Consider the following 13355-nt stretch of genomic DNA (forward strand, 5'->3'; position numbering starts at 1 on the left):
GGGAAATTTAGTGACAACAACACAGAAATGTGTGATCATCTTCATAAAGTGCCTGGGACCAGCACCTGGTGCATAGAAAGCAGTCATAGGATGGCCATGAGCATGTGCACATGTGCGTGCATGTTGTGTGAGCACTGCGGGAAAACCAGAAAACAAAGCAAAGAAAACAGGAAAAGAAGAAATCATTTGAAATGACATCAAAGATATAAACACGGGATATTTTGTATTTTGAAAACTTCATTGTTTAAATAGGTTGGCTTTTCCCTTTTACATTTATTATTATATATTTGGTCTTTTATCATCATGTTCCATTTAAAAAAAAAACATTTTCTATCCTTTCTTGCTCTCTTTGTTATTTTCTATGTGATCTTCTGTTTCTCATTCTTTTTTCATTTGTGTAGGTCGACAGTTTTTTTGTTTTTACCTTAGAGCTAAAAATGGTTCTACAAAGGGTTACTTTTAAATCTTAAATGAACTGCTTAAGCCTGGATTTCCCAAGCTATCACCTTGAGAAATGAAACACCACTCTGTGACACCTCCTCTCCTCCTGTTTTTGGTAGTTCTGCTTCAGGATTTTTTTTAGTTGGTGTTAGTGAAATAATTTTCATAGAATGTATTTCTTCTTTCAAGAATGATAGTAAATGCAATTGGTGTATAAGGGGCCCATCATTTTAATGGAAGAATAAACGTCACAGTTCTCCAGACTTAATTCTGTATTCAGATGGTTCCTGTGGTCACCCTTGGGTCTTTTCATGCATGCATCCTCATCCCCAGGTTCTCACTTAACATTTATCATGTTCCTATTAGATCTGCCTTCAAGGAGTTTTTATGTGAAAAGTGAAATGTTTCAAACATACTCAGGACAAAGAGAACAAACCTTCATGTACCCATCAGGCAGACTGAACAGTTACTAAGATTTCACCGTGCTTGTTTCATCTTTCTCTCCCCTGCTTTTCTTGCTGAAGTATTTTTAAACAAATTTATGAGATCTTGAGTCATTTTACCCCTGAATACTTATGTATATATCTTTTAAAAATATAGACATTTTCTTGCATAAATCAATGTCATTAGCACAGCTAATAATAACTATTCTTTGGTATTCAGTACCCTATCTATATTTAGAATTTTCTTGATTTTCTTGAAAAATATTCTTCAAATATGGTTCCCTACCTCCTCCCTCCACAGAAGGATATAAGAACATATACATCCCCAAGTCCTTCATGTCGATGAGGAGCCCGAGACTCAGAGAGGTAGATTGGCTTCCTCAGGTCAGACCCTAGTATTGGGATTTGAATCCACACCGCTGTTAGTGAGCTTTATATTTTATGTACTACACCTGGCTGCCCAGGCATGCTTACCCCGAGTAGGATGAAGCATGTAACCTCAACCTCAAGTTTCGCCCAAGATGTAGGGGCTGAAGCAGACAGGAAGATGAGCACTGCTCCAGGAAGCCTCCCACCAGTGCAGAAGAGCTCTTTTCTGGAAGACAGGGCTGGATGCCACAGTGAGGCAAGTCCAGTCCCAGCCCTGGGTCAGTGTCTTTTTTTGGTTTTGTGTCTATTCTTAAGGAGGTGCTTCTGGTACACAGGCAGTGCCAAGGCCCCCTACAATGAGGCTACATGGCTACAGGGAGTTCTGAAGGTTATGGAAGACTATATGGCCTTTGGGATCTTAGCTCTGCCATGCACTCGCTGTGTGTTTTGAGCCTGACTTGACCTCTCTGACTGAGTTTCCACCTTTGGAGGATGGAATTAGAGTGCTTACTTTGCAGGGTTGTTGTGAAGATGATGTGAATGCAGATGTAAGCATCCCCAGCACCGTGCCTGGCACATAGTAGCTGTTCATAAATGCAAACGTAATGTTGTCTTTCTCTGCCAGGGAGGAGGACAGAGCACCAGCCACCTCTCCATCTCTACTGCACTGTCCCCTGGCCCCAAGACCTCTTCTGCGTCCCCTTCCTCTCTCCTCTGGTCTGGATGGTTAGGCACCCAGACTTTATGGGGCAGGGCATTGGAGCTGAGAGGACACCAGCTCTGAGCACCTGCAGGTTTTGGAGAGAAGGGAAGGACACTGCCGAGCACTTGCTCAGTGTCCTGTCACTCCTCAGGTGGTCTGGTTTCATGCTGCTTTACAGACCAAGGTGCTGGGGACAGAGGCAGATGTGCCTTATTGTCTTCTCAGAGTGTTACCAATTATTTCTAGTTTCAATTGAAGAGACTTAGTTCATTGACGCAAGAGATTGACTCTCAGGATATGCCGGAGAACAGAGCCCCAATAAGAATCGGGGCAGGAGCTCAGGGGCTGTGGAAACACTCGATGCCAGCAAGTGTGCTGAGAACACAAAGGAAATGCTTTTGTGATCCTTTTAGAGTGACTGGGAGTAAACATTTATTTCACCTTGAAGGAAATGAATGTTTCAGGAAGAGGCCCAGGAGCTTGACGAAGCTAGACAGCCCATGCCGTAAGCCACATAAAGGAGGACATCAGAACCAATTGGGTTAGAGAGGGCCTAATAAATTGTGTCCCTCACAAGGACCCAGCATTTTCTGTTCCTTGGGTGGGCCACATGTGCTCTTGAGAAGATTGGGAACAGCTGTACTGACTTGTTGCCATTGAGTCATATCTGGTCCAGGGGCCAGCGGTTGGCGCCTCTGGTCATTCCGTCCTTTTCTAACAAAGCTCGAGGTGATCTGGCCATCTCCCCAAAGATCCCAGGGAAGTGCATGCTCAGCATCCTCTGTGCAGCACTGGCAGCTGGGGCTTCCGTAGCCCCCTGCTGTGTCCTGTGCCCTGAATGGCCCCTTCCCTTAGCTTTCCGGCCTGCTCCGTCCCTCCAGTTGCTAAATTCCCCTCTTCTATGCTTGCTTAACAGAAACTTCTCATTTAACTTTTACATACTTCACTGTGTTGATGTTGTCTGTATGTGTGTGTGTGTTTCCCCCAGAAGACTCTGAAGCTCCTTGAGGGCAGGGATTGGGTTGGATTAATTTCTGAAGTTCAGAACCCAGCCTAGGGACAGCCTTACAGAATGGAACAGAAGCAAACTTTTATTTCTGTGCCCGGATATGGTGGTGCACAGAGGGTTGTGTGGTGCACAGAGGGTGGCTGGTTTGCAGGTACAGTATGAGGCATCTTGAGAAATTAATAGTGGGGAAGGAGAGCCCACTAAGGTGGGGATGCTGGCCTGCCTGTCGCCTCCACCAGGGGGCCCCCCTGCCCCTGGCCCCTCTTGGGCCATTGCATCCTGTCCCTCTGGTTGCTTGCTTGGGGCTTGCAGGACATGGTGGACTCTGCAGGCTGCTTTACAGTGCAGTGTGTTCCTGCTGCTCCTTCTGAAATGTGACCTGCCATGCCTTCTTCAGTCCCTCTGTCTCCGTCCAGAAAAATGTCTAATTGTATCTTGAATTCATTTACATTGCTTGCTTCAATGGCCTCACTTGGCAGCTGAGCCCATATGCTAATTCCACCCTTTTCATGAAGGAATTCTGCTGATTTTACTTACTTTTTTTCCTCCCCCTACCCCCCCGCTCCGTTCTTCTTTTTTTGGTCTCCTGCTCTCCCAGTAAACAGTTTCTTAGGTCCACTCTCGCAGGCTCTGTGACCCAGTGCCCTCAGGACACTTCATGGGGCAAAGCTCCTGATGGGTTTGAGTCAGGGCCCTGAGCATTGGCCCAAGCCCTTCCAGCACCTTCAGCTTAGGGTTAGTCAAGAATGTCCTGCCTTGGTTTCTTTGCTTCAGAGGAGGGGCTCTCTGTGGCTTGGGGACCCATTTCTATAAGGGTCTAAGACAACTGTTGCTTTTTGGAACCCATAGTGTGAGAGTTGGTGAGAGCGGCATTGCCTCAGGGGCCTTGTGAGGACAGACCCTGCTTCCATGATAGGGGAGGAGGAGTCTGGGTCCGGGGGTGGATTGAGCCCGAGTTCAGTCCCAGTGCTTGCCTTTGCTGCCAGTGGGGCCTTGGATGAGAGTTCCTTGACCTCTCTGAGTCTCACTTTCTTAATCTGTAAAGCAGATATGTGAGGGCCCATCCTCCCCTCATTCAGATTACTGGGGTCTTCTCCAAGTGGACGCAGTCCTTGCAGCCCCTGAGTCATCTCTCTATTGGCCCTGGGCCACCGGATCTTCACAGCATTTGATTTTGTCTTGGCACAGCCACTTCAGTTGTTCAACTTTTCTCCCCTTTTTTCTGTTTCTAAACAAGTACACATAACCGTTTTAAGTGTTATTAGGATGCCACCACTGAGGACTAGAGAAGAGTTGATTAATTGTTGCTGGAGGGGGTGTTCAAAGTAATTGAACAGGCCCGGTCGTCTCTGACCTCTCAGTGCTTTTCATTCACTTCATACATATTTGTTGAGCACCTATTCTGTGCTGCCGTGGGCAAGGGATTCTGTGGGATAAGGCGGCCCAGGTCCCTGTCCCAGTAGGTGAAGCTGCAGAGGAGCCTGGGAGTCACAAACAGCACTATTCCTAGGGCAGTGGGGATTGTGGGACTCTGAGGAGGGGCTGTCACCTCCAGATGAGAGGGAGCCTGGAAAATACCTGGGAGGTGACATCTAGCCAAAATTTGAAGGCTGGGTTGCCAGAGAAAGGACAAGGTGGGAAGAATACTCCAGGTACATGTGCATGGGCCACGGTCCTGGGGTGATAGAGAGCATGGCTGAGTGAGGAGCTGAAGCATGGATTGCAAGGAGATGGGGGTGGTGGGTGTGAGGCCATCAGGTGGTGCAGGTAGGGGCCCAACCACACTGCCCTTCTTGTTCCTTGCCCAGGGAGGAGGGTCAGGGTTGGGGAGTCGATCTCTGACCTTGACCTCCTATGACCCTCACTCTCTTCTCCACAGAGGGCAACATGGCACTATTAGATACCAGGTCCCCAGCCTGAGTGGGGTCTGATCCTGTCCCTGCACTTACCTGACAATTTGACCTTGGGCAAGCAGGCAATGCAAACTCTCTGTGCCTTGATGTGATCATCTGCAAAATGGGAGTGTTGGTAATAGTACCTATATCCTAGGACTGAGTTCAATGAGCTGATGTATGCAATGCACTTAGAACAGAGCCTAGTTATAGTAAACACTACATTAAATGTCACCTATAAAGACAGTGCTCATTTCTTGTGGAAAGGGCTTGGGAAGAATAACTTCTGTCCCAGAGGAAATTCCAGCCTGGTGTCTCTGAGGTTTTCCTACTTCATGATCCAGAGAAATAATTGTCTTAGGTTATTCCTGGGCTTTCTACCTCCTGAGGCTATATTGAGACTCAGTATGAAAACCTATGTTTGAAATTCTAGGGAAAATCCCCACTAGAGAGAAAATAATGTCAGAGACTGTTTGGAGCTTTCACATGCGTTAACTCCTTCAGTCCTCCTAACAGTCTATGAAGTAGGCCCTGTTTTTACACAGCATATGTATACTGTGGCTGTGATACTAGGTGTGGGGCCTCGGTCCAGAGTGTTGGGGAGCGAGTGTTTGGCAGACTCTGCACAGCCTTTTCATCAGCTTTGGAAGAAGCCAAGGCGAGAGAGCAAAGTGCTCTCCCCACGTGGCCCCACTGGAGGGGCAAGGGCTGAGTGAGATTCATCTGCTCTCATTTGGACCCCAGAGAGCCCATTGTCCTTTCCTCCAGGATGACCCTCCTGGCATCCACCTTCCTCACCCCCACCAAGGGCAAAACATGTCTCATGGGAGAAAGAAGGACTGGGCTGTCAAATATGCCCTACCCCAGGCATCGTGGACTGATTCCTGAGGGCTTTTCTGACTCCAATAGTTATAGGCCAAAAAGGCTGGATGTTTATTCTGTTTCTTCGAACTTTCCTTTCTAGCGAAAACTCCAGAGTTCTCACACTAGGGAGCTACAGGCCAGTCTTGGCCCATGGACATGTTTTGTTTGGGCCATGCTGTTTAAACATTTTTTTCAATTGGTTGTCAACATTTAAACATTGGCGAATTTCATATAATATTCCAGATTTTTGGCATCTTTTAAAAAATCGGAGGATCTGGCAACTTGAGGCCTACATTCCTGTCTGGCCATGGTGTACTGGAGCTGAGGAGAAACGGTCCCCTCCAAATGGGGTGCGGGAGTTTCTGTTCCCTTTGGTCTCACACCTTGACTTATGCCTAACCCATGTTGCTCATGTGAGGTGCCCACCAGCCCTGGAGGGTTTCCTTTCCTTTCCTTTTCCTTTCGTTCTTTCTTTTATTTTCTCTCTTTCTTTATCTCTCCTTTTCTTTTCTTTTTTCTTTTCCTTTCTTTCCTTTCCTTTCCTTTTCTTTCTCGCCCGCTTTCTTTCTTTCATTCTTTCGTTTTTTTCATTCATTCACTCTTTCCCTCCCTCCCTCCCTTCCTTCCTTCCTTCTCTTTATTTTCTTTTGAGACAAGATCGTAATCTGTGGCCCAGGCTGGAATACAGTGGCACGATCATAGCTCACTGCAAACTTGAACTCCTGGGCTGAAGCCATCCTCTCCTTCAACCTTCAGAGTAGCCAGGACTACAGGCATGTGCCACTGCACCTGGCTAATTTTTTATTTTTAAATTTATTTATAAAGATGGAGGTCTCACTGTGTTGCCCAGACTGGTCTCAAACTCTTGGCCTCAAGCCATCCTCCCTCCTCAGCCTCCCAAATTGCTGAGATTACAGGTGTGAGCCACTGTACTTGGCCACTGGAGGCTTTTATATTTGGGACAACTGCTCTCCACTTCGTTTACTTTAGGACAGGCCTTTGTAAATGATAGCATTTGTTAGGGAGAACGGGAACTCAGGCTCAAGAGCGCTCATAATGATCATTTTCATGATGAAGCACCTGCTGTCTTCCAGACCCAAGTGAGGTTGGTTAGCAAGTATCCATGAGCCTCACACTGCTCTGCTTATAGTATATGATCCCCATTTTACAGGTAGGAGAGACTGAGGCTCAAATAGGTAAGGGCCTTTAGACAGGTCTCGCTTAGCATGCAGATTGGGGAAGTTGAAGTAGAATCCAGAATGTTCCCTCAAAGTCTATCTGTCTCCCCACACACCTTGCCCTCACTCTCAAGGTGGCCCAAGCATCAGTAGGCATGCCCTGAAATCTAGAGATGGAGGACTCCAGGAAGTTTCCTTCACAGTTTCCCTTGGAGATCACTGAGTGCTGTCCAAGAGAAATCCTGTTTGGTGACCTCCAGGTAGGTGGCCAGTGGAACTAATTTATGTTGCCTCAGATCAGGCAGAGCCAGAATTGGCTCCTGGCTCCACCACGTTCTAGCTATAGGACTGCCCTGTCCCCCTACTCCTCTCCTCCCCTCCATCCCCTCTCTCTTGTCTTCCCTCGCCTCCTCCCCCTCACTCATTTTAGTGAGCCCTCATTGTGGACTGGGCTCTGTGTCTAACTTTCCAAGCCTCAGATTTCTCATACCTGGATGGGTTGTTGCTTGGCACTGTGGCCAGCCCAATCGAGACCTTGATAATTGGTAGCCATTGTTATGAATGATGAGGCTTTCCACTCATTTTCACAACGGAAATCACATTGACAGGACCCCAGAGTTACAGAATTTTTGTGAAAAATATTGACTTTAAAAAATAGCCTTTTCCCTAAGGCACCTTGTGGGAAGAGCTGAGATGACACTGAATTGCACAGATCTTTGTAACTCTGGCTGTCCCGTCTCATGGATCTGGTACCTTCTTTGTTCTAAGCAGTCTGCTAGGCACATCACATACCTTTCTAAAAGGTTAGTAATAGTTTCATCTCCATATGATAGATGAAGAAACAGGCCTGGAGAGCCCAGGCATTTTGTGAAAGATCATACTGCTGGTAAGTGGAGCGGGGGCTCCAACTCAAGCTGGCCCTCCGCAGGGATTGTGCCCTGAGCCCTTTCCTGTGGGGCCTGATTCCCAACCTTGCCCCAGGATCCGAGGTGGACTCAGTGTCCATGTCATGTAACGAAAGAGTCAGGGGTTCTTGGTGCCCTGTTAGGGCCTGTTGTTCCTGGTTGGTTGGCAAGTCTGAGTGTTTATTCAGCACTGCTGGGAAAGCTCCCTGGCTTAATTCTGAGATTCCAAGCCATCCTCTCGCATCTGCCCCCACTCCCCCAGCTGAGAGAACTGGGAGAGACACGAGGACACACAGGGCAGGGGCTCTTCCCTGGGTGAGGTTTGTGTTTGGATTTCAGGCGTCGCTGATGGTGAAGTGTGCTCAGGGTTTTCTTTGTAATTCACATTCCTGTGTCTACCTCTTACTGTTTTGTCCAAAAATTCTTGTATCCATATTTGGTGATTTGTCTCTCTGTTCCCACCCCCACCCCCAAGCCCCTCAAGGTGTCTGCCAAAATCCTGTATAATTCGTATCGTCTCCCAAGCTGTTATAGTATATGAGGGCAAAGGATAATTTAGTTATTTTTGAATAAAGATTCGGAGGAAAAGTAAAAAAGTTGGGCAGGGGGTGGGGGAAAGTTTTCATACTCACTGCATGAAATAGACAATATTTCCTGAAACAGGAGATACGAACCTCAAAGAATTTAAAATAAAACATTCATTTTATTATTTTTTTAAAGAAGGAAAACGGGAAAAAAGTAGAATAGTCAGTCTTTTTATCCTAAGTACAGATGAAATTGATTAAACCTTAAAGACTGGCCTCCGCACACCCGGTTTATTAATTGAAGAATTTCCTCTTACCCGGAATGGGAAGTTCACATTAAAATCGAGCTTGCCCTGAGTGGTAGTGACACTTGAGAACTGAACATTTTCCACAATCCTATTTTCTCTTTGGTGCTAGAGGAAATCCTAAAATGGTTAAAATGGGGGGAAGGGGACTGAGGCAGGAGAGAACAGAAACTGTACGTTTTAAGGAAGCCTTCTTTCATTTCCTTGTAAAGCATGAAATCAAATTATAGCTTATGGCCCACAATTATTTTATTTCTACATTTCAAATTCCATTTTCTGCTCTTTTTCACTGCTCTTGAACAGGAGTTGTACTGTTGTGCAAAGTCAGCTAAAAAGATTACCCTAGATAGACTATGACACGGTAGCTTAAAGAAGCAAAAAGGCAAAACTCCGTGGTTAGGTTGGGAGCTTTGTGGCCCTATAGAGCCCTCATGTCTGCTTCCATCTGGAAAGGCGACATAAGCAGCCATCACCCTCCGGACTCCTTGGCCCTGACAGGAGCTTGGAAACTTCCGCTCTTCATGTGTCTTCCTGTATGAGGCTGACTCTGCCTCTTGTCCTCCCAGTGATCAGTGTCTACTTCACTGCCTCCCTAGGGGTGGGCCGCTTCTGGCTGATGATAAGGGGATGCTATGAGCTGATGCCTGGCGCATCATTGATACTCTGGCTTAGCAGGACTGAAGGTCATGCATTTTCCAGTTTTCTTCCAGTCCCTGGATTTTAGTGCCAGCATGCCTTTCCCTACCTCTCACTGACCCCTTTTTGGCAGAGAGTGAGTTCCAGGCTCAGTGCTTCAGCAGGCCATGTTATCCAGTTAACATCTAATAACGTTTTATTTATCTTTACAGTTAATTTCTCCTTAACGCAAATTTAAGAGTGTTGTACTTATGGTCATGTAAAGTTGTTTTCAATATAAGTGCATTTGAATTTTTAAAAATGATGTGATTTAAACATACATGTGAGTAAATAATAGTAGAGGTAGTATCCATGGGCCTGGCGGAAATCATGAAGGTGGCTCATGGATAGAGAACCCTGGCTTAATTCATACTTCTTCCCTGATGTGGATCAGCTGTCTTGAAAACTTCTAGCCAAAGAGCTCTTTAATCATGTCTCCAGTTATCCATCCACATCTTTACCAGCCCTTGCTCTCAGGAAGTTCTCTTACAGATCTACCTGAGCTCCCTCATGCTTCTGTTGAAGATCACTTTATTTTGTATTTTCATTAGATAGGAAACATCCTACATTAGATAGGTCCCTACCTCTGACCTTGAGCATCTCCTTAACTTCCTCTTCCCTCAGCCTCATGGTGGGCATGCAGGCTCTTAGACTCTGGCAGACAGGCGATATTGCTTAGTATCATGGTACAAGTTCTCCTGTTGAGTTGGAGATTTGGGTTCTAATCCAGTCCTCCAGTTTGTTAGCTGTGTGACTGAGGGCAAGTCACTTCAGATCCTTCAAATCTCTTCAAGTCTTAGCTTCTGCACCTGTGTGTGTGAATAATAATAAATGTTTCCTTCCTGGGCTATTAAGATTAATTGAAATAATGTGCCTGATGCATTCTTAGGCATGCAATATGTGTTCATTCTCTTCCTTCCTTTCCCCAACTCCCTGACCTGTAGTCATCTTTTTATTTATTTATTTATTTAATTTATTTATTTTGAGACAGAGTCTTGCTCTGTTGCCCAGGCTGGAGTGCAGTGGTGTGATCTTGGCTCACTGCAACCTCCGCCTCCCGGGTTCAAGCAATTCTCGTGCCTCAGCCTCGTGAGTAGCTGGGATTACAGGCACGCACCACCATGCCTGGCTAATTTTTGTATTTTTAGTAGAGATGGCATTTCATCATGTTGGCCAGGCTGGTGTTGAACTCCTGACCTCAAGTGACCTGCCCACCGTGGCCTCCCAAAATGTTGGGATTACAGGCGTGAGCCATCGCTCCCAGCCCATTTTTTTCATTTTTAAGCTTTTTATTTCAAAGTCATTTCAAACTTAGAGAAAGGCTCTAAGAATGGTACAGAGGACTCCCGTATGCCCATCACCCTTGAGTCATCTTTGTGACCATCCTTGCGTACGACAGCATGGTTTGGGTACAGCCAGACAGAGACTTAGGAGTTGCTCTCTAGCAAGGCTGACTATGGTGCGAGGACATTTCCATGGATTCCTCCACTGGTCTTGCAGAAGGCTGAAACCTCATTAACAGAAAATCTTTATGACCACTAAGCAGACATAACTGGGTGTCTTCTCTCTTCTACCCTCCCACCCTGCCTTAGGTGGATTGTCTAACTTGTAGATCAAAGCCAGCCTCTTGACAAGTTTCCTAATAGGATAGGTACATACCTAGAGTTGTGTCTGAGATGACTTGATGTGTGCACAGATATGGTGTTAAGGGACGTCGATCCCAGTGAGAAAGTTATTCCCACTTCAAGATTCTTTAAGTCCTTCTGATGACTTTAAGGAGATCTCAGGTTGGTGCTGGGAGCTCTTATACTTCTCTTAACATCGTAAGCTCAGTGCCTGTTACTGTAACCATGTCTGGCTAGAACTTAATAACAGTGTTTTATTTTTATTGTACTTCTTTTTTTAAACCTTTCACTTATGGTAAATTATTCTGGTTTTCCAGTGATATGAAGCTTTACTTTTACTTACTTATTTATTTTATTTTTTTTTTTTGAGACAGGTCTCATTCTGTTGCTCAGGTTGGAGTGCAGTGGTGTGATCTCGGCTCACTGCAACCTCTGCCTCCCGGGTTCAAGTGATTCTCCTGCCTCAGCCTCCCATATGTCTGGGACCACAGGTGCACACCACCACACCAGCTAATTTTTTTTTTTTTTTTTTTTTTTTGAGATGGGGTCTCTCCATGTTGCCCAGGCTGGTCTTGAACTCCTGGGCTCAAGCAATCCCCCCACCTCGGCCTCCCAAAGTGCTGGGATTATAGGCCTGAGCCACCGTGCCCAGCCTGAAGCTTTACTTTTAAAAATAAATTGCTCTTGAGTCAGTAATGTATGTATGTACGTAGTTCAGAATCTTAAAGGTACAAAAAGGTACACAGTAAAAAGTAAATCTTCCTCTTATCCCCCTGCTTACCTAGTTTACTTCCTGGAAGCAAATTGCTATAACCAGTTTCTTCTAAAGATTCCAAAGACACTTCATGATTTTTAGCATGTTCTTTCTCCCACGGATTCTCTAGAAGTGGCAATATATCGTGCACACAGTGAACACACCAGCTCCGCTAGAGCTCTATTCAGTGGATAGTTACCTTGGTGTTTTTAAATAGCTGGGTCATGTTCTGTTTTATGTATATATCATAGTTTAGTTAACTGCTTCCCTTCCAACAGGCAGTCAGGCTGGTTCTGAGTTTTTGCTCTTCCAGACACATAGCAGTGAGTGTCCACATATGTGCCCCATGTGCACGTGGGTCACTGCTAGTCCCCAGGAGTGTTTGACGGCCATTTGCCAGCATGTGCTGCTCCTACCCCCAACCCCACTCCAGTGACAGGCAGGACTATCTGTCTCCCCTGCGTGGATGGGCAAAGTGTTGTTTGTTTGTTTGTTTTCAGACGGAGTCTCACTCTGTCACCCAGGCTGGAGTTCAGTGGCGCAATCTCGCCTCACTGCAACCTCCGCCTCCCGGGTTCAAGTGTTTCTCCTGTCTCAGGCTCCCGAGTAGCTGGGATTACGCAGCAACACCAGGCATGCAACACCCCATCTGGCTAATTTTGTATTTTTAGTAGAAATGGGGTTTCACCACATCAGCCAGGCTGGCCTCAAACTGCTGACTTCAAGTAACCCGCCTGCCTTGGCCTTCCAAATTGCTGGGATTATAGGCGTGAGCCACTGTGCCCGGCCAAGAGTGTTGCCAAATGTTTGAGGTGACTTGGCCTCCTGGATAAAACTTGGGTTCTGGAGCCACATAGCCTGACTTTGAATTCTAGCTCCCTATCTTTCTAGTTCTGCGACCTGTGACTTAATTTCCTCATCTGTAAATGGCGGGGGGCGGGGGTGGCGGTGACGCAGTGTGTCAGCAGGCTCCCAGAATGTCAGGGCTAGGCAGGCCAAACACTCAACACGTTAGCTCTTTGTATTATCATCAGTATTATTTTGTCAGTACAGTAGGTGAAAAACAGAATTTCAGTGTACAGTGGTTTTAATTTGCGTTTTCTTTGTTACTAGTGAGGTGGGATGTCTTATCATGTTTGAGCTATTTTTATTTCTTTATGCCCTTGCTTATTTCTCTGACTTCATCTCCTTCCTCTTCCTCAAACGCATGTGGAGGCTTTGCACTGGCTCCTCCCTCTGTTGCCTACCAACTCCTTCTCCTCTGAGTCTGTGCCCAGATAGCTCCTTCTCAGTGAGGCCTCTCCTGACAACCTGATTTAAAATTGCAGGCCACCTGCTTCCCGGACAGCTCAGAGCCTACTTCTGCTCTTTCTCCCCAGGATGCTTAGCCTCTCTGACCCTACTGTGAAATTCACTTACTGTGTTTTAATTTTTGCTTTTGCTCTACCCTACTGGACTGTGAGTTCTCGATTGCAAGGGGTAGGGACTGTTGTCTGTCTGGCCTCTCAAGTGTGCCAGCCACCAACTCTACGTCTGGCATGAGGGAATGCTCAGTAAATGTGCTGCGTGTGAACTAGCTGTTGATACCATTTACATTTTTGATTGGACTGTCGCTCTTTTTAAAAAATCCATTTCTGTATTTCCAGTTTGAAATATTAAGGAAAACAG

General features: G+C 46.1%; 1 protein-coding gene across 4 annotated transcripts in view; it reads left to right on the forward strand.

Annotated features, from left to right (window-relative positions):
- Positions 1-13355, forward strand: part of EEFSEC (eukaryotic elongation factor, selenocysteine-tRNA specific) — a 260253-nt gene that overhangs the window by 73105 nt on the left and 173793 nt on the right. The gene's annotated exons all lie outside the window — the stretch shown is intronic.

Source organism: Pongo pygmaeus, chromosome 2 (assembly GCF_028885625.2).
Source record: "Pongo pygmaeus isolate AG05252 chromosome 2, NHGRI_mPonPyg2-v2.0_pri, whole genome shotgun sequence".
Lineage (NCBI taxonomy): Eukaryota > Metazoa > Chordata > Mammalia > Primates > Hominidae > Pongo > Pongo pygmaeus.